The following is a 23,155-nucleotide window of genomic DNA, read 5'->3' on the forward strand; positions in this document are numbered from 1 at the left end:
TGCACCATTTGTTCAAAATATACAGCTCTTCTTTTGCAAACAAACGTTTCCTGCATTGATATTTTCATTTCAATGATTGTTAACTATAACTAGAGTATATATGTTCACTATGCATGAACTATAACTAGAGTATATATGTTCACTATGCATGCTTTATGGAACAGAGTTTAGCTATATTTTGTTTGTGGTATATTTATTTTAAATCAAACTCTAACAGATTCCATTTATACTAGGTTGGTTCTACACAGCAAATAAGCCAGTAATAAAACTACTTTTTACAAACAGTGATTATGATTCTGAGAAAATATGTATATAACACTCAGACTTTTAATAGTAAATACTACAGTTTTTTTCCATTAAAATTATTTGGGTGGTAAACACTTCACGAAATGTAAGAAAAAGAAGCCTTTGTGTTGTAGAAGCTGTAATGGGTATACTGCAATTAAATTGCTTATAATCAAATAGGAGTTACTGCAAAAAACAAAATAAGCCAGACAGAAAATTCTGATATGCATAATATGACATATGCATAGACAAAAAAAAAACCCAGAGATTCAAACAGTATTTACTGAGTTGTTAGGTATAAATATGCTTATAAAATTGGCTGATAAAATGAGAAGGAGCAAAACTGCCATCACTTAATAAAGTTATTTTAAGTATATCTCTGCATAGATATACATAACATATACATATAACATACAGAGGCAAATTAACATATGTAAACATGAGTCCATAAAATATTCCACATAATTGTAACTCAAATATTAACTGTAAATTCTTGCTTCCCTGAATTTCTCCATTCAGTATGCTATTGGATATTTTTCGACATATGTACGTGACTGAGCAAAGTGACATTAAATTTATTGTTAATCAGGATAATATCTTTATTATGAACCAGATCAGTTCTGAAATCAAAGTTTCAAGGTGGTAGTTAAAATTTTGATTATTGAACTCTTTATCAGGATGATTTCATAAATACAGAAGTAAAGAATGGAGTTAGGAATAGAGAAGAAATCAGGAGTCGGGATTAGAAATTTAAAGTGGCAGAACTGGAAAAACAAAAGGGATTATTCAAATTCAAAATCAGAAACTGATGAATTAAGTTTGAGGAGTCATATGCCAAGGGATGACTGCCTGAAGAGCTAAAATATGAAATGCACATAACTTCTACCATAAATATTTCAGTTTCTTGCATGTAAATTCATATCTCTATAGCATGTAACAGCTTTTAAACACTTGCATTCCAGCTGTCTCATAACATCAAAATTTGACAGATTATTGAAGGAAATTATCATAGATAAAGAATTGTGACTGTGCAATTATTGATACAATTAACATATATTAGTACACATAGACTTTTAATTCTTAGATATAGCAGTGAAAACAAGGTTCTTCAAAAAGAAAACAAGTATAGTTTATTTTTATTTTTATTTTTATTCTACAACTGGGTTACAAAGAGTGATTTTCCTTGTAGCTCTTATTTTAAAATAAAAATACAAATTTCCCCCAAAGACCTATAATTACTTCAGATTTACAAGAATCGAAACTCTAAAGAACTCTTTTTGACACCAAAGTGCTTTATCAAATGAATAATCATTAAGTAGCTCCCCTTTTGCACTCAGAGAGTCTTAACATTAATGCAAGAAACACAAATTCTGGGATCCTATAACTTGAGTGAGGTAGAGTGGCCTCCGAACAACACTCAGGTAACTCTGATTGCAGTCATTTGTTAGTGGTCAGCAATTCTACAGTGATAGCATTTTCCCAGAGAGACTGTACTACGAACTCATAGCATTTAATTTGCCTTCCTATTTTTATGATATCAACTTGGAGAAAAAAAAAGAACCTGATTTTTAAGAAAATCAAGCTGTTAATGGCCATTTGATTATTCTAGACATCTAGTGGCACTAAATCTTTTTTTTCTCCCTTTAGATAAAATGTTCCTAAGGCATAATAAAATGACTGTAAGCAGTGGCAGGCAAAACAGCTAACCTTATTTGAATCAAACTAGATGTTAATTTGCCCTCTTACTCATGATTTCAGGCAACATTACAAAATGACTAAAACACACTTTTAAGAAAAGAAGGCATATATTCAAATTATTTTGGAAACATTTTATTACTGAAAGAAACAGAAAATTTATTTTAACAGAATGGTCAAAAATTCCCTTTCTCTATTGTATTATATACAATATCTTTCTAGTTATTTCCCAAAATTATACCTAGAAACACTTCAAGTCTTTGGCTGTATTCTGCTGTAACATTGTTTTTATGGCTCTTGGTAGTCTACTTACTATAAAACTAGTGATTTTAGAAGGGTTTAATCACAATTTTACATTAAAATACATGCAATTAAAACAAGGTAAACACTAAAACAAAGACCATTTCTTTTTCTAAGTACAATTTATTTAATTTAAGTTGATACAAAATAATTTTACATATTTATGGGGGTCAATGTGATGTGGTATCCTTTGCTATGTTAAGGTAAATATAGTTTACAACAATGTATTTTATTTTTCCCAATAGTTAGAAAAGAGGATTCTGAATGTTCTCCCTACAAAGAAATAATAAATATCTGAGGTGATGGATATCCTCATTACTCTGATTTAATCACTATACAATGAATACATATAATAAAATTCCTCTTTCTTCTTCACCCTTTCATCTTAACAATTAAAGAGGGTCATTTCCAAATAATACACACATAATTCACTTACTGTTTACAAATTTTACAAGTTCTTTGCTAATGAAGTTTTGACTTAGATAACAATGTCCTCTATCAAGTGAGAACTGCCCTCTTCCTCATATATACAATATATTTACGATGGCAGTTTCTATCAGTTTGGTATTTTTGTTGATTTTCTTTTCCAGAAATTGCTGTCTTTAGTTTGTTTCTGTCATTCAAGGTTGCCTTCCAATGAATTTACAGGATGAAACTTACAGCTGCCCTAATGTCAGTTCGTAAGTCATTCTTTTATTATTTAAGCCTATATCAAATATATGGTGTTTATTATTCTACTCTCAATTATTTCTTTTTAACTTTCATCACTTTGAAATGGACTTCATACAATTCTTAGTATTTAGTTGTGACTATAGGCTGCCTAGATTCTTGTAATACAGAGGCCTTATGTAAACCGCATGTGTCCTGAAAACCAGTTTTTACACAAAAATATCTTTCAGTAGACAGTATGGGGAATTATAGGACTGATAGAAGGATGTCCCATCAATCTATTTAGTTAAATTTATTCATTCAGTCATTAATGAATTCACCAAAAACACTTTTGTATTCATTAAGTCTGTTGGAGATCTAACAAAAATGCTTGAAAACACTTTTAGAAGAAATAAATGGCCCAGATTTACAAGTTTACAAATATGACTTTAGAATATTACTGTTATTCTTATAATATTACATCAAATACCTTGCCATATTCTCTAAGAATTATGCAGTCTGGAAATATATTGAGGCAACATGGCTTAAAAACATTAGTAGTATAAATAAGCACATAATCCACATGTCTCTTCTCCCTTGCACTGCTCTTAGGGGCAGGGTAGCATAGTTTCTAACATAGTTTTTAACAGGGCTCTAGTGGCATATTGTTTGAGTGAGATTTCCACCTCCACTACTTTCTAACTGCATAGCTCTAGGCATTTCCTACCTTCTCTCCAACTCCAGTGTTTTCATCTATACAAAGTTGATAACAATAACAGTATCTATATTCTTTTTTTTTTTTTGTAGTTAGCTATTTAATGAGGTTCTTAAGACATTTAGAACACCAATTTGTGAGGATAAATTCCATTCGTCAGGGCAAAAACAGATCGCAGGTAGCCCTGGAGCTGAGGAACAGCTTTGATTTTTGGTAGAATTTGTGAGTCCACAGCTTTTTGATCAATCTTGCGCTGCTCTGTAATCTCGTATTTCTCTTTCTCTGTGTCGAAGATCTCACCTTCCTGGTGTCTGGGCTTCCGCAACTTCTTCTTCTTGAAGTAAGCATCAGTAAGATGTTTTGGGATTTTGACATTGCTGATATCGATTTTGGTTGAGGTGGCAATGACAAATTTCTGGTGTGTTCTTCGTAGAGGAACTCGATTGAGGACCAGAGGTCCAGTCACAAGTAACAAGCCACTAGCCAGCTGCTTCAAGAAAACCACCCTCTTGCCCCTGTGGCGTCCAGTAAGGATGATCAGAATGGTCCCGGGGGTAATGCTGGCTCGCAGTTTTCTCACGTGCTGACTGAAGGGTTTTTTGCCGTGGCTCAACAGCTTTCGAGGCACATCTTCAGTAGGATAATATCTAGGCATTTTGCGAAGTTTAACCACCCGGGTACCGCCGTTCTTGTCACCACCAACTGGTTTTGTAAGAGTTGCAAGAACCTTCTCCTTTTTCTTTTCAACCTTGGATTTAGCGGCTGAGTACTTCCTCTTGTACATGGCCTTTCTGGAATACATGGCAGATCGAGAATACCTGCCAATTCCTCTGACAAGGACAGGGTTGCGGCTGCAATGGGGCTTCCCCTTCTTGGGCTTCTTAGCCTTGAGGTTACCCTTTTTCACCTTGCCACCAGCATGAGCCTTCTTGGTTTCGGGTTTCTTCTCTTTAGTATCTGGCTTCTCAACTTTTTCACCCGCCATCTTGCAAGATGGGAAAGAGCAACAGTATCTATATTCTATAGGTTTGTTGCAAACCTTTAATTCACTTACATTACCTGGCATTAAACATTGAGGTTTCAATAAATGTTGTCTACCATTATTTTTAATTTTCTATTTTGTATTTTAGTTGCTCTCAGTGATCTCTGCAATGAAAATATTTTATATGACAATCATGGCAACACTAGCTTGATTTTCAGGACTACATTTTTGGTTATTCTGACATACCAGTCAGTGTAACATAGAGTTCCCTGCTAGAACTACTTACATAATATGAATATGAAAGCTGGCTCAAGGCCCCAAGTCCACATTGACAATGAAGGTATGCATTTTGGCAGCAGCTTTGGTCATCTTCTGTGCCAAATTTCCTGAGGTCACTTGGTTATCTGGATTCACCATTTAATTTTCTCTCTAATCAATGCATCATTATACATAATGGTGCCTAAATATTAACTCATTGAAAGCTTTCAGACTGGTATTACTTATGCAAATCTTTTTCATTATTTTTAAGCTGATCCTTACAAAGGTTTAAATGGCTAGAGAAGGCTTGGGTAAAAATGCCTTGAATATTTGGTAACTCTAGGTTCAAATTAGTTTTGTTTTGTCTGATCTTATTACTATTCTGATTATGCCATTATTGCCAATTATAAATATAGCCACATGTTGTTAGCATTGTGTAGTGGACATGGATGTTTTCCTAATCATTATCAATTCCTGCTTCCTTTAGTTATAGAATTCCAGTTTTATTCAGGTGTCCACCCCCATGCACCATGCACATAACTATGCACTTCATGATAAAGTGAACCAATACCAAGTCTCATGAGTGGGCATGGTTGGTAGAGTAAATTAATCTTCCTTGCCATTGATTGGTACAAGTATATGCATGTGAGCCAATTCTAATCCATTCAAAATGAAAGCAATTCTGCTGAATTGCCTATTTTAAAAAGTTCCTGTCTTTCAGGAGAAAATAATAAATACATGTTTCTGTTTACCTGTGGACAGTATTGCATCTGGATGTGACACTTAGAACTTCTTTAGACATCTTATTACCAGCTAAGTATATAGCCAACTCTGAAAGTTTCATACAGAGAGATCCTGAGAATTTGGGTCCTACCTGACATACTTGAACTGCTGAGTCAACAAATCTCAAAGTCTACCATATCTCTGCAATTTCTATTGTGGGGTAATAAATTCCCTCAACGATTAAGCCAGTTTCAGTGAGAGTCCTCTGCCATTTGCAGTGCTAAGCATCCTAAATGACACAGGATAAAAAGGATATTAAAGACCATCTAGGTGTTCCCTCAAAAAACAATTGAAGCTACAAAGGTTAAGGTAGAATGAATTAACTCAGCCAACAAGAGCCTTTATGTTCAGGCTGCTGAGAAATTACATGATTTAAATGGTAGTAGTGACACATTCCTTTCTCTCTAATATTACTGATACTGCTTTTAGCTGTATAAGAGAAGTTATCAAGGATTATAATTTCCCCATATGCAAAAATGAATTTAGAGGATTAAAATTTAACTTAAAAACTTTAAGACTATCAACCTTTTATAATGGTTGAATTCTTTATGTTCTCTGTACACCAAACTAGACTGTATACATTATATACATTATTATGATGTAGTAGGATAGTTACTGTCCTAGCACTTCAAGAAGACTTACGTTCTAGTCCCCATTTTGAATGAATTAGTGTGTGAATTCTACTGGAAAAACCTCTAATTCCTCACATAGGAAACTGAATAGACTCAAATTAAATCTGAACTTTTTGCCTCCTTTTAAAGGGAGCTAAAACTTAATTTTCCAAATAAAAGTCTATGTAAAAAAATCCAAAATATATAAGATATACAATAAATACATTTGGTTCAAGAGGGAGCAAGGGATTAAGACCCACCCAGGGAATATCAACATCACAGTCTAATGAAACATCTCCAGTGAAACATTTGCGCTTCACTGAGGGTAGTTTAAAAGCTACCAAATTCGATGATCTTGACGCCCTCTTCTAGATTTTATAGTTTAAGATCCTAAAAATCAAACGGAAACTAACTTTTAAAATATTATGAAGTACTTGATTTTGTGTGTTTGAGTCATTTTCATGGTGATAATTTCTCGTTATTTAATGTTAGAAGGACAACTAAACTGTTTTGATAAGTATTACTCTTTGAATTATCGTATCTTGATAAATGCTTTTTCAATCTTCGTAACATCCCTCGTTAGCCTAATCATGAAAGTAATCTCCTGTGGATGATTTAATATATTATTATCTGATTCTAATTCTGTACTCAAATTTATATATTAGTAAATTAAGTCAAATTATAGGATTAGCAATTTATTCAGATTTTCTAACATTTAATGTAAGTAGTAGTTGTTCCTTAATTAACTGGGATATCAAACTCACCTATTCATTTGGATTCTGTGTCTCATACAGATTCTATGACCCAGAAACAAAGCCTGGACATGTAATGCATGATTTTACTGCTTCTCATCTTCCCTATCTCTTCATGTAACAGAAAGCTATTTTTTTAGCTTCATTATTCCCTTCGCAAATCCCACAAGTTCTATGATTTGTCAGTAACCTCTTAAATCACTGTTAAGTGCTATTAATTATATGTCTTGCAATAATAATAGCTACAATCTTTAAACTGTTGGAATTTATTATGCTATAATTAATTTAAAATATAGTCCCTTCTTCACACATGCAGAGTTTATCTTTATTTGTTCACTGTAAAGAGCAGTCATATTTTATATAAATGTCATTTATACTAAATTACTGAAGTCACTATTTTTTAAATAGTGAATAATAATAACCTAAGATATAAAAATATCAATAATTGTCATTTCTAGGTTGTGGGGTTCTGGGTGATATTTTTTCATTATATTTGTTTCTACATTTTTAAATTACTTACAACAAGAAAATATTTACCTAAATAAGGAAGAACAGATAGCTTAATCAGGATATTTAATTTATATAACCCATTTGATTACAATTATGTAAAAATTATATGCACAGCAAGAATACAGGAATAAGGAACGAAAAGGGGTTATAACAATTGTTGGCTTGGAGTGATTAACTAAGAGTGATATTTTTCATACTTCAGATTTACGTGAAAAACCGAATGTTAAATTACAATAAAACTGTATTGTCAAACTGTTATAAGATTGGTTGCTTGCTTTGTTTAAATCATATAAAATATTTCAGTGAGAACTGTGCTGCATGATATTGTATTTCCTGAAATAATAAGAATTTTACAATAATTTATATGTGTAAGGTGACATTCCTAGAACCTCTTGTCCTTTAGAACAACCTTATAGACCCCAAAAAACCATATAAGCAGTCCCAGACAATTAGAACTTCCCAATAATAAGTCAGAATCTTTTACATTTATTTCTAACTTGCTCTCACACCATCCCTCCTTTTACTAGATTTCAGACTTTTATTCTACATACATGAGATTTCAATCCTAACTTGGATTTGATGTTGCTGCCTGTTTTTTTTCCAGCTTGTGAAATCTAACTTTCCTTAACACATAAATGCAATTGGTCTTCCTCTTTTGTTTTTTTAAACCTAATCTCACTTTTGTTGAAAGTATTCTCTGACTTGATTCTTAGTCCCTTAAAAACTAAGTATTTTGTCCTCTAACTAAGAAGGTGTCACCTGGCCTGGGATGCTCCTGTATGTATCATATTCTGCTAAGAGCTGCAGTGTCTCCAAAATCACATTATAGAAGTGTAGAAATGAAACTTCTCCATCAGCAGTAATATAACAATGCAATGGATATTATAATGTAATTGGTTATGCTGGCTAGAACTCACATCATGTTTATAAAAATTACAACTGATTTATAGATAATGTATAAACATTGGGAAAAAATAATAGAATAGTCATCTCTGTTCAGCAAATGGTGCAGCCTAATTTTTGTAAAAATAATAAGCAGAAGATACAATTGTCTCAATGATTAGTAAAAATTATATATATAAATCCTAAAAGAGAAAGAGATGATACCATGACAAACAAGAACAAGTCTAAATCCACCTTTTTGTGACAATATGCCCTAAACACCTGATATAAGAAGTCATTCCAGACCAGGCATAGTAGCTCATGCTTGATATCCCAACAGTTTGGAAGACCAAGGAAGAAAGATTGCTTTTGGCCAAGAGTTCAAGACCAGCCTGGGTAATATGGCAAGACCCCATCTCTACAAAAATGTAAAAAAATTAACTAAACATTCATGCCGATGCACTCCAGCCTGGGGAACAGAACAGAGTGAGACCTGGTCTCTAAAAAATAAATTTAAAAAAAAGTTTAAAAAGTCATCCTTTTTTTTTCTTTTTTTTGACACAGTCTCACTCTGTTGCCCAGGCTGGAGTGCAGTGGTACAATCTCAGTTCACTTCAAGCTCCGCCCCCCAGATTCACGCCATTCTCCTGCCTCAGCCTCCCGAGTAGCTGGGACTACAGGCACCCGCCACCTCGTTCGGCTAATTTTTTGTATTTTTAGTACAGCCGGGGTTTCAACATATTAGCCAGGATGGTCTTGATCTCCTGAGCTCGTGATCTGCCCGCCTTGGCCTCCCAAAGTGCTGGGATTACAGGCATGAGCCACCATGCCCGACCTTAAAAAGTCATTCTATATGTTTTGTTGATAATCTCTGTCTCTCTACATATTTTGAAGTTATAAACTAAGGTATTTCCATTCCAAGAAAAACAAGGTGGGTTTGTAGTTCTGTATGCATGAACAGGAGTTTCGCCCATCCAGGTTATTTCCCCACCCAACCTCACCTTTCCCCTCAGAGCCTGCAGCCAATAATTGAGTAAGATTTGTACCAAAGAACAGCCCCAAGGTGGGGCCAACTTTATAGTGTAATTCATACATCTATAGGAACAGAACTTCCCCACAGATCAGGGCAGTGTTAGATTCCGACTGACATGACACCTTTGCCTAGCTCCTTCTGCTCTATCTTTTCTTCACTTCCTCTCTCTTATGTAAGATTTTCAGATAAAATAAATAACTCTGAGATTAATCTGAATTTCAGGAAATAAACGAATATTATTTTAGAATAAATATATTCAAAATATTTCAAATAAATGTTTATTGTTTATCTGAAATTCAAATTTCAAGCCAGTGATCCTATTTCTGAGAACAGTTCTTGAATCAATTTTATGTTCTTGAATTTTTATCTCAGGCTCTGCTTCTAGGAAACTCAAACTTAGATAATGCCAATTATATACTCTTAGATTATTTAAAATGTTTCAAAACTATATGCCATATAAACACACACATATATCCTGATCAATTTATATAAAAATATGTATCTATATGTTATATACCAAAAGTATTAAGAATATGAAAGCACACATAATTATATAAAAATATGCTATGTAGTGGTAAAAACCAAGCTCCTAAAATAAATCATCCATGGACAAGTGAACAAGATTTGTGAAAGAACAATTTGTGATGGTCTGCATTTGACACTGAAATTTTTATGTCGTTTGCAGTTTATAACAGAAGATGTTACTTTAGGAAGCCTAATAAAGACTAAGCCTAGCACAGTGGCTCATGCCTGTAATCCCAGCACTTCTGGAGGCCAAGGTAGGTGGATCATTTGAAGTCTGGAGTTCGAGACCAGCCTGAGCAACATGTTAAAACCCCATCACTACTAAAAGTAAAAATAAAAATAGCCAGATGTGGTGGCACATACCTGTAATCCCAGCTACTCAGAGGCTGAGGCAGGAGTATCACTTGAACCTACGAGGTGGAGTTTGCAGTGAGTCCAGATCATGCCACTGCACTCCAGCCTGGGTGGTAGAGTAAGACTCCATCAAAAAAAAAAAAAAAAAAAAGACTAAGTTAGTTGTATCATTGATTTTTTTTATTCTTAGAATAGTTGAGTATTCATGAGATTAGCTTTTTTAAATTTTACTTGGCTATTCGTGTGCACTGACTCCAAGCTGGCATTATATGGAGCAAAGTGAGAAAGAATCCAGGAAGATAAAAAGGTACAAAAAATAATTTATCAAGAGGGAAACACCAGCTACAAAAACATTTAAAATATAAAGAAAAAAACGATGCATGGGCATATATAGGAACTATTATCTTTTTAAGTGGATTTAAATTTAAATATATGTCATATCTGAGGCATAAATTGAGTGGAAGTCAAAATTAAGCAATTAATATTGAATTTTCCTCCTGGGAAAACAGATAAGTAACAGAAGCCATTGGTGACATAGCCTGCATATATGAATACTTATTTTGAAATGGGTCTACAGAGAAATCTGAGTGCAATATAACAAACATAAATTATGAGTTGCAGATTATAAAATACAATGCAAGTAGAAAGTATCTTGGACTGCAAGCAAATGGTGTGAGAATTAGCTCTCATACTATTAATATTTGATGACCTTGGACAAGCCATTATGGACCTTATCTACTTATAAAATGAGGTGTAAGCCATATATGGTTTTTAAACACTTTCCAACTTACAAATTCTATGATCCCTTACAAAAGATAATTGGGAATGCGTTATTCTAAATAATTATTTTTTAATTCTAGATATTTCTCTATCAATAAAAGGAATATAATAACATGAAAAAATAAAAACCCTGCATTTTAGTACACAGGTTTGGCAGATGTGCAGAAATAATATACATGTTCTAACCCCACAATTAATTGTTTCTACACTCCCTTCTTTAATTTTATATGATGACATTTCTTATATTTGTAGTATCACAATTGAAAGTTTCTACTCCTATAGGAAAAATACAGGGTAAAATATTTTACTAATATTATATGGCTGTCAAAAGTATGTGGTTTTATAAACAGTACTATCTCAATCATTAAACTATTCATTTTACAGAAGGTGATAGCTATTTTTTTTTATTTGTCTGAGGCATAGTAACTCTAAATTTTTATATACATAATAGTCAGGAGAATCCTACTTGATATTTGTACTGGCTAAATGCCATGAAATAGTACTTATTATTACAATGATATTGGTAAATCTTTAATGTGATCTTAATTGGTTAAAAATAGGTGCAATTGTTAAATGGATCCTTCAATGAATAATTAAATACGCTTATGGGAAAATCAATAAAATAGACAGATTTCTGGTGCCAGCATTCTACAGCTTTCTTTGAAGCTGTAAAAACTCAGGGTCTACTGTGAGACACTGAAAGGACATAGGATATTACACATAAATCCTGGGGGCTGCCACAAAACCAGAGTCAAGTGTCAGAAACTATGAATCTCCAGAATCGCTGACTAGGAGTAATGCTTATTATTTTTAATGCACTGCTATGAATTATTTCCACTGGATAATGTCTTGTCTTTGTGCTCACAGTGAAGGCCAAATAGACAGTTATGGGTGGTTGGCAGGAAATCTACATCTGTGAATAAACTCTCCTGGGATCTTATGAAAGACTGTAATGAATTCAACACATGGTACTAGTCCTAGGGCCAGACACATTCACACCATGACAGAAGACAGGTTTTTCTAATAAAAACTAAGTGCTGAATCAGTGTGTGTGAAGTGTTGTGGCTATTAACTGCTCTGCCCTGCATTTAAACAAGCACACACATGCATATACACAGATACTCTCACACACTAGTTAATATTTATAAAGCCACATATTGTTGAACAACTGTTGTCTGCTTTTGTCCCCTAAAATAAAATTCTATGCTATTTCTTCTAGACAAAGACATACTTAAAGCCTTAAAACATATCAAGCTTTTAGTAGGCTATATAGTTAAACTTTCTTTTAAGAGAAAGTAACATCTGATACAGACCTTTAGAAACTTTCACTTATAAATCATTTTACCAATTGTAAAAGACCTCTCATTGCTTCTCTCATAGGAAACCATGGATCATTTATCTGTGTTCTAATCTGTCCCAGTTCTTTTAACTGCTATTTCTGAGATTGTAGGGATCACTGTGCTCTCACTTACAGTTTTGGAGAAATATATAGTATAAAGTATTTATCTAAAATATAATAAATACAATGTAAAATAAAATAACTAATTCATACTAGAAATACCTGGACTTTTTCTTATTGTATCCTTCTCTTACCCATGTTAAAAGATATGAATAAATGCTAATTCTAAATAGCATCATCAGGTTAAAAATGAAAGTTTATGTTAATATTATATCCAACTAATAATATTCTAATATTTTTATGAACTTTGGATATTTTAGATAGAAAAATCAGTTTGTGCTGATGTTTATTTACATAGAGGTTTATGTGTAGATTCACTTTTGTAAACTAGTTCGTCTCAACAAAGAAGCCATTTCATAAATGAAAATAAAAAAGTAAATAAGATCTAGTTGTATAATTATCAACATTTACTATATATATATATAAAATATATGATATTGTATCTCATACCAATTGACTTGGAACAAAAGGTACATAAATCCTGTAGAGCATCAACTTATTCTAGTATTAGTAGTTTTTCCTAGTTTCTTATAAACAAAGGGGCACTTCTAGAAAAAAGAGATAGGCACGTTTTTGAAGGTTTTTTGCTGAGCAAATTGAAAGATCAGAGCAAAATTCTATTTTCTTCTCTGACATGAATCTGTAAATACTAACATAAGCCCTAAATATCACCTCATGAAAATTACATGAAGGAAAAGGATGATCATCCCTTCAAAAGCCCCAACACAAAAGTGTTGTGCATAAAAGTACCATACAGATGGAGTCAACCCCACTAAACACGTATTATTTTTAAAAGTATCCTCACTAAATATGTCTTCTTTATAAATTTTGCTCACTAAATGTATCAAATGTAACAAATTATTGTGGGATTTTTTTGCATACAAAATAGGCAGTATGTTTTTTCCAGATATTTTTTTCAAACAAAGATTGCAGAATCTATTTTTATACCTGTTCACATATTGTGGTTTAACATGTATGGTTATAAGTAAATACAAAACAGAATACAATAATGGTACTTTTCTACACCACCCATAGCACACACATTTCCAAAGAGATGTTCTCTCTGTTTTAGAAAACACTTTTGGTGAAAACATTACTGATCTATGTGTCTTCATTGAAGATTAGGTGCAAAGGGACTACTTCAGTTGTTTCATAAAGGCGACATTCAGTAAATATTTCTTGACTTAATGAATGGCTTACCAAAGGCATGCTAAAAACCATTCCACTCTCATGATTTCAGATATTTCATAAAGTTACCTGTGAGGTCATAAGAAATTTCTAAGCTTAGAATTTCTCTTCCAGGTTACAGAATTTTAGCAAAAATAAGTACTCTATCTCAATTCAACAGACTGTTGTCATTCACTTGTACTCATTAAATAATAGTTTATCAGCTTATTCATATAACCCCATATAAAGCTTATAATTGAATGAGTAGAATACAAGGCATGTAGGATTTGATAGACAACTAGAACGAAATAGTAAGCACACTACATAATCTTTTCCTGATGTTTTTGCAAAATGCATGGTGCTATGATACTCAAATTCAGGGTCTAATAATACACCAAATATACAACAGTCTTGTCACCATTTATCCCTATCATATTTATGATAGCTTTAATATTTTTATTATACCACTTTTTTCCCTAAGACTTTCTTAATGCAATGCTGCATTTTCATCACTGGGGCAAACTAATTTTTAATCAAAGCCCCCCTACAGGATGTTGATTATGAAACTTTATACATCTTAGAATTCATGTTATTAATTAGAATAGTCACACATTTCTCAATTTTAGTGGTTTTTAGAAGATGTTTTGAAATTGATTTATACAAATTATTTTATTAAAATTGTTCTGTAAAACTCTAAGGTATTTTCCTTCCATATATAATTCCAAGGAAAAGGAAAATTATGCCATCTAATGGCTAACTGCCTGATTCTTTTATTACTACATATGTGTTGTTTTACTTTCAGCTATGGAGTTTGCACCATAGGTTACATTCCAAGGCTACATAGAATATGAGAGAATAAACAGAATCTTACAATATTCTAAGGAACCTCTTCCAAATGTAGTCTCTGTTATGGCAGCCCTGTTGAAGAGCAGAACTTTCAGTCTAAACAGGATAAATAAAGAGCTAAAAACGGTTGTGTCTATAAAAAACTCATTAAGCATATATTACATATTTAAATATAGTAAAGATTAAACTTGTATACTTCTATAAGTATTATCTTGTAGCCCTAAAGTATGGCCCTAATGTTATGACCAGACCTAAAATTATTCTTATCTTATTAAAATGTATTATTTTAACTAATAGCTTTCAAATATATTTTTTATTAAATTTCTTAATTTTTAGGCAAATATAGTTATTCTAGTAGTATATATGTTTAATAGATCAAATAACTACAGTTCAGAGAGATAATGCTTTTCCAGTGGTTACATAACTAGTAAAGGATAAGTCTAAAATTTGAACACCAGACTGTTACTGTCAGGTTTATTTTTCTTTTATTGTGAGCAATTTTTCATCAGTGCTACTTGAAGGCAAATAATATAGAAGATGATTGTATCAGAAATATCTTATCTGGAGTATTGTCTAAAATTTGAATATTTTTAGGTGAGATGAATATTTCTGATGGCTGGAGCAGAGATGAAGGAGAGATGTTCAGACTGTTAGAGGAACGAACAATGTAAACTAACCCATCAATTCAAAGCTTGATGGAATAACACAGAACCTAATGGGTGTCATATTCCTTGTGTATAGAATATTTGATATTCTACTAGTGTGTTTATGTGTTATTAAATGTTGTTAAATTATTTGTTTATCCTCTAAATATTACAGATCAAGACACATATCTGTGTGCTTCTACAAACGTGTTGGTTATTAGGTACAAAAGATCCAGAACTTCTCTCCAAACAAATCAGGAATATTTTGATGGTATGAGATACACACTGCAGTCTATAATTCATTTCTCTTAACTTTACTTCAAATAGTCAGATATTTAGCATACCTCAAATTGGAATTTTAAAAATAAGTTTTAGAGTATCATTAAGTGCATTTTACTTTTTAAGTTTTTAGAAATGTTCCTTTTAGCACAAAGAAACATTATTATTTACTTTAATTGTTCATAATACTTTACTCATTCAAAAAAGCTTTTCAAGAAAGCAAATATAGTTTACATCCCTTGTCAAGTAAACATTAAAAATGGTTTGAAGTATTGTATTTTGAGACAAATGTAAATCATAAAATTGTGGGAAATAGTTAAAATAGTAAAATAAGTAAGAATGGCAAAAGTAATCCTAACTTTCAGTTTAAGTTTTGCTGATGTTTTAGGGAGATGTCTGAAAAAAGAAATTTGGTCATCTTGAAGCATTTTAAGAAAAATTTTAGGTTTATTCCTTGAAATATTATAGATTATGTACACCAAATGTTAAAATGTATTGCTGTACTTTGGAGACACACACACACACACACACTCACACACACACACACACACATATACAAAGAGAAAGAGAGAGAGAGAAAGAGATTTCTCCAATGGTACATAAATTTTGCCTATAAATCCTGCCCAGCATCCTAAGCAAAGAAGAATCAACTGGGGAATGTGTGGGGGGTATATAATTCATTCTATCACTGTATTGAATATATATGATTTATGCTATGACTTACAAATGCTTATTTGTTATATGTTTATAAAACTGTTTTGTTTTGTTTCTGTTTGTTTTTGTTTTTGTTTTGAGACAGTGTCTCTCTCTGTCACCCAGGCTGCAGTGCAGTGGTGCGATCTCGGCTCACTGCAACCTCTACCTCCCCGGTTCAAGTGATTCTCATGTCTCAGGCTCCTGGGTAGCTAGGACTACAGGCACGCGCCACCACACCCAGCTAATTTTTGTATTTTTAGTAGAGACGGAGTTTCACCATATTGGTCAGGCTGGTCTTGAACTGCTGACTTCAGTTGATCCACCCACCTTGGCCTCCCAAAGTGCTGGGATTACAGGTGTAAGCCACCATGCCTGGTCTATAAAATTGTTTTCACATTTGACCTGTCTGTCTAAATTTTTTTTATAGTGGTAAAATATACAGAACATAAAATTTCCCAATTTTACAATTTTTAATTATATAATTCAGTTGTACTAATCACATTCAACAAGAACAATTTACCTCTAAAACTTCTTCATAACCCCAAACAGAAATTCTATGACTATTAGGCAATGACATGCCTTTCCTCCCTTCTCTCAGCCATCAGTAACCTCTAATCTACTGAGTTTTATAATTTCAATTTTAAACATGCTAGTGAATTTTAGTCCTTGTTATGTCTTTTAAATAAGTACAAATCACAGTTTATATATTTACTTCTTCAAAGATCACAACATATTGACATCTTGAGGCATTCACTATTGACTTACATGTTGTACTGACCTGACCCAATAAATTTTTTAAACTGATCACAATGCTGAACAAATTTTTTAAAAAGTTGGTATTGATCTTTGACGTCTTCCAGCAATATATATATTAACATTTTTTCTGATCTATGACAAGGCTGACAGTAACAAGCAATGATTAAAGGACTCCAGGTTCAATAAATTGTGCTGGGATAACTGGCTAGCCATGTGCAAAAGAGTGGAACTGGAACCTTACCTTTCACCATATATAAAAACTAACTCAAGATGGATTAAAAATTTAAATGTAGCAACTCAAACTATAAGAATCCCAGAAGCAAACATACAAAATATCCTTCTCAACACTGGCATTGGCAAATAATTTTTTTTATTAAATCCCCAAAGAAACCACAACAAAAGCAAAAATTTGTAAGTGATGCCTAAAAAGTTTCTGCACACCAAAAGAAACTATCAACAGAGTAAACAGACAACCTACAGAATCAAAGAAAATATTCACAAAATATGCATCTAACCAAGGTCTAATTTCCAAAATGTATAAGAGACATAAATTAATAAGCAAGAAAAAAATTATGAAATGGGCAAAGAACATGAATGGGCACTTTTCAAAAGAAGACACACAAGTGGCCAAAAAATGTATGACAAAACATTCCACATCATTAATCGCCAGAGAAACGCAAATCAAAACCACAATGAGGTAACTTTTCACACATGTCAGGATGAGCATTATTAAAAAAATTAAAAACAACAGATGCTGTCAAGGTTGAGGGGAAAAAGAAATACTTATATACTGTTGTTGGGAACATAAATTAGTTCAGACACCATGGAAAGCAGTGTAGAGATTTTCAAAAGAGCTTAAAACAGAGCTGTCATTCAACTCAATGCTCCCATTATTGGGCATATACCCAAAGGGAAATAAATCATCTACCAAAAAGACACATGAACTCGTATGTTCACTGTTGTGCTAGCCACAATAGCCACAGACATGGAATCAACCTTAATGGTAGATTAGATAAAGAAAGTGTGGTACATATGATGTAGGTAAAGAAAGAGTGGTACACATGATGGCAACAATGGTCTGTCTGGAGCAGCCACTGAGAAAATGTTGGCTGCACTGTAGGAGGCACAGCTGGGGTTACATGCTCCATGGGGCGAGTAAGAGCTGGAAAAGGTGGGAGCCCCGCGCCCTACAGAGTTGGTGGGGCAGGAGCCCCAAGGTCCCAGGTGTAGCTGACGCCATCCAACTTTGGCTCTGGACCCAGGCATCCCTGTACTCTTGGGGACCTGGGAAGCCCCTGCCCCCGCAGGCTCAGAAGTGCCTGTTCCTGTTGTCTGGCCTCTCCTCACACCCAGCATCCACTCCAGTGTGGTGCAAAGTTGTGGCCAAGCCTAGGCATTATTGCAAACCAGCCAGGTGTGCATGCACTTGGAGCTGCGCTGACATGCCAGCCCCTGCCGCCTCAGACCCCTCCAGATTTTGGGTGCTGATGAGCATGGGAGGGAGGCCATCAGAGGCTGAGGGCAGCTCAACAAAGGCCTGCAGGCACCCCTCAGCATGAACAACCTGGGCGCTGTGAAAAGGATGTTGATGGTGGAGGGTAGACAGGTTCCTAGGCTGAAAGGGACAGCTCCCTGGTGAAGCCACCTTTAAGCCATGGAATGCCTGAAGCCTGGGGGCCTGAAGTGGGCTGCCTATTTCAGGTAGAGTCCATGGCCTGGAGTGAAAACATGTAGTGCTTTTTCCTGACCCACCTATGGCCACCCATGGATTGATCAGCATGTACTTCCCCCCTTCTGAACCCATAGAAACCCCAGACTCACACAGACGTTGGGACCTCCTGCCTGTGGAAAGGAGCTACCCACTTTGAGTCTCCTGAGAGCTGTTCTGTCACTCCATGAAGCTCCTCTCCGCCTTGCTCATGCTCCAATTGTCCCCATACCTCATTTTTCCTAGACGTGGGCCAAGAACTCCGGACGCTACAAAAGGGGGGACTGAAAGAGCTGTAACACAAACAGGGCTGAAACATGCACCACCCTCTGCTTGCCACATGGAAGATAACAAGGAGAGAAGAGCCGCGGCCCTTTGGGGAGCCTAGACCTAAGGAATCTCTGAGCCACTGCTATGACATTCTCCTTGGGGCTCTGCAGTTCCTGGCATCTTCAAGTTTCTGGGTGCCACTGCACTCCCCTCATCTAGACATGGGGGCCTGCAGCAAAAGCCACATGTGGTACATCTGGTCCAGCTATAGCCTCACACGAAGCCAGCACCTGTGCTAGCGCCTGGAGCTGCCTACCCTGCATAGCAGCCAGCATGCCTGGCTGTGCACAGTGACTAGACCTCATGCTCACTCACCCCCATACCACTCACCACTACATGCATTTGGGCTTATTGTTCATTTGATCTGCAACATTAAGAATATGTTGCATAAGTAGGAAATATCAAAGCACTATAATCTCAAATGTAAAATGTTGCTGAATAACTTCAGTTTAAAGTTGTCCCTCACACAACTAAATTAATGATCATGAAATGAAACAAACAATAATGTGGGTTTAAAAAGTAGACATTGAATTGTTCATTGTATTGAGTTCCACAAACCTAGCACACAACACCTGCAACAAAGAGACATAATATGATGCCAAAGGAAATTAGATAAAATAGATACTGCGATTCAAATAAAATACATGCTGCAGTTCAAATAAGAAAAACAAAAATGAAATCGATATTTTTATTTTAATTTTTGAGACTAGGTCTCACTCTGTTTTATTTTATTTTTTGAGACAGGGTCTCACTCTAGCATGGAGTGCAGAGGCACAATCACAGCTCACTGCAGCCTTGACTTTGTCAACTCAGTTGATTCTCCCACCTCAGCCTCCACAGTAGCTGATACTATAGGGGTGCACCACCATGCTGGGTTAATTTTTGTAATTTTTTTGTAGAGACCTGGTTTTATCATGTTTCCCAGGCTGGTCTTGAACTCCTGGGCTCAAGCGATTCACCCACCTCAGCATTCCAAAGTTTAATTACATTAATCTAACTTGCCGGGGATGGAAACTCATGAGAAAATGCTTCAATAAGAGTAAACGCCACAAAATTCAGATTGATTTGCATATAGAATGATAGAGTTAAATAATTCATTTTGTTTGTTTTTCCCTTCTGTAAAATCACTGTACTACAATTGCCTGTTTACAATCTGTTATTTTAATGAAGGAGTATGCAGTGCCACAAGGGTTGGAGACATCATCTGCATCTTGAAAGACATCTTCCACCACATGAATTAAGTCTCAAGCAAAACAAGTCACAAAAAAAATCAAATGTAGCTAATTCTACCCATGTCAAGGGCTGATGGTGTAACTGGAAGTACTCCAAATTAACATCCACGTAAAATGATTACTAAAATATAAATAATTAGAATATATTACTTAAAGTTTAAATATATATTATCAATACTCAAGCATAATGTAATGGAGTCCTTGGGGTGTCACTTCACCAGCTGGAAACCTCTTTGGCTGCTGATGCCTTCTGTCTGGGCACTGCTCACACCCTCTCGGCTTGTTCCACCCACTTTGTCTGGCAGGGCCCACCCCTTTCAACACAGGAACGCGTCTGCCTCCTGCCATCAACACTCCACCCACAACACCCAGGCTGTTCATGCCATGAGCTGACTGCAGGCCCATGCGAAGACTCAGCCCTCACTGGTCTCCCTCCCTGAGCTTGTTGGTGCCCAAAGTTTCAGAAGGGGCTGAGGCGGCAGGGGGCGCTGTTGTATCAGTGCTGCCCTAAGCATGCACACATCCGGCTGGGTCACAACAGCAATCAGGCTTGGATTCAAATTTGCTCCGAAATTGGATCAAGTGCCAGGAGTGAGTAGAGGCAAGGGAGTGGAAGCAGGCACTTTGGAGCCTGTGAGGGCATCAAGGGGCTTCCTGAGAGCACAGGGATGCCTGGGTCCAGAGCCACATCTGGGCAGCTGCATTTGTGTTGGGGAGCATGGGGCTCCTGCTCCTTTAATTCAGTAGGAGGTGGGACTCCCTCCTGTTCCTGGTCCCTGCCAGCTACACAGAGTGTGCAGTCCAGGCAGTACCTCCCCTGCTGAAGCTGGCATCCCTGCAGTGGCTGCTCCAGACAGACTGCAGATGCCATCAGTAAGAGTAGCAATTACTTATAACTTAAACCAATAAATGATAATTGGAGGAGTTTGTTATTGACATTGTTCACAATTCCTGGCATATGGTTATATTAAAACTCAGACCTGTTTTTAGTTGCTATATTATTATTTTTAAATTCTCTGTAGACCATGCACTTCCCATAGATCCACCCATAGTATGCTACTTTTGCACAAGAATAATGTCACTTTGATATCAGCTCTTTCTGGTTAGGCAGAAATTAATTCAAAGTCCTAGCATCATTGGGGCTGTCTTTTTTGTTTGGTAACATAAGAATTTTTAAATATTTTTCTCACAATCTGCTTTTAGTGGGATTTGTGTGTGTGTGGGGGGGGGCACAATGTAGCCTCTTGAAGTCTCTCCTTGTCATGGGATCCTCAGGGTGTCACTTTTCCAGCTGGCAACCTCTGTGGCCAGAGGTGCCTTTGCCTGAGTTTTGCTTGGGCCTGCTAGGCTCATTCCACCCACTCAGCCAGGCAGGCTGCATTCTGGCTTGTGCTACTGGCCTGGATCTTGCACCTTCCAAGGGCAAGCCAGGAACATAGCAGCAAGGGGTGTGTGAGTGAGTGAGCATGGGGTCCAGCCAGGCATGCTGGCTGTCGTGGAGTGGTCAGCTCCAGGTGCCAGCACAGGTGCAGGCTCCCTGTGAGGCTGCAGCTGGACCAGGCACACTGCAAGCAACTTCCACTGCTGAAACAGTGATGCTTGGTTGCTTGTAGATGCCAGCAATTGCAGAGCCCCAAAGTAGTGGTCACAGCCCTGGCTTAGGGAGCTCCTAGGTCTAAGCTCCCTGAAGAACCACAGCTCTTCTCTCCTCTCCTCCTGCAACATGGCAAGCAAGGAACATGTTTCAGCCCTGTTCATGTTACAGTTCTTTCTGCCCTGCCATTCAATGAGTCCCAAGTTATTGTCCCACATCCAGGAAGAATGAGGTATGTGGACAAGTAAAGGGTGAGCAAGATGAAGAGGTGTTTTATTGAGTGACAATACAGCTCAGAGGTGACCTGCAGGTGTTAACTCCTTTCCACAGGAACATCATTCTGATGATTGTCCAGCTCCCAGCAGAGGAGAGACGCACAGTCTTTTCTGCAGGCAGGTGGCTCTTTTCCATGGGAAGGTTGTCCCAGTGTCTGTTCAGATCTCAGCAGTGAGGAGACCTATAGTGGGTAGCTCTTCTCCACAGGCAGGTCATCCCATCTGTTCAGCAGTCAGCAGAGAGAAGATACACAGTGGGTAGTTCCTCTCTACAAGCAAGTCCTTCTGACATCTGTTCAGCTCTCAGCAGAGAGGAGACCCACAGTGGGTAGCTCTTCTTTGCAAGTAGGTCATCCCATCTGTTCAGATCTTGGCAGAGAGAAGACCCACAGTCAGCAGTTCCTCTCCAAAGGAAGGTCCTCCCAATGTCTGTTCAGCTCTCAGCAGACAGAAGACCCACAGTGGGTAGCTCCTCTCCAAAGGCAGGTCTTCATGTCATCTCCCCAAGTTTGGCTGAGTCTGGAGCTTTTATGGGCTTCAGAGGTGAAAAAGTGTGTGCTGATTGGTCCATGAGTGGCCATGGGCAGGCCCAAAAAAAGCACCATAAGTTCTTACTCTGGGCCTGGGAACTGGCAGCCCAGCTCCTGCCCTAGAGGTGGGGTTTCATTGTGAACTCATCCCTTTCTGCCCAGGAGCCCATCTGCTCCCTGTTGCCATTAACCTGCCATCCACAGTGCCCATGGAGTCCAGACTGTTTTTGCCAAGGGCTGCCTGCTAACCCATGACAAGCCAACCTTAGCCCCTTCTCTACCTTCCTCCCATGCTCATCAGGGCCCAAATTCTAGAGGGTGCTGAGAAAATAGGGAGCTGTCATGTCAGCACTGCCCCAAGTGAGTGCACACCAAGCCAGGCTGCAACAGTGCCCAGGCTTGGCCTCAACTTTGCTCTGAAATCAGAGCAGGCCTAAGGAGTGCGGAGAGGCCAGATAGTGGGAGCAGACACTTCCAAGCCTGTGGAGGCAGAGGTTCCCTGAGCCCCCAGGACTGCAGAGATGTC

General features: G+C 36.4%; 1 protein-coding gene and 1 pseudogene across 2 annotated transcripts in view; both read right to left on the reverse strand.

Annotated features, from left to right (window-relative positions):
- Positions 1-23,155, reverse strand: part of ZNF804A (zinc finger protein 804A) — a 355,429-nt gene that overhangs the window by 244,623 nt on the left and 87,651 nt on the right. The window lies entirely within an intron of this gene.
- On the reverse strand, positions 3,716-4,642 carry LOC105507810 (annotated as a pseudogene). The gene has a single exon (XR_001001160.1). The product of XR_001001160.1 is annotated as a 60S ribosomal protein L6 pseudogene (transcript).

Source organism: Colobus angolensis, unplaced genomic scaffold (assembly GCF_000951035.1).
Source record: "Colobus angolensis palliatus isolate OR3802 unplaced genomic scaffold, Cang.pa_1.0 Scaffold153, whole genome shotgun sequence".
Lineage (NCBI taxonomy): Eukaryota > Metazoa > Chordata > Mammalia > Primates > Cercopithecidae > Colobus > Colobus angolensis.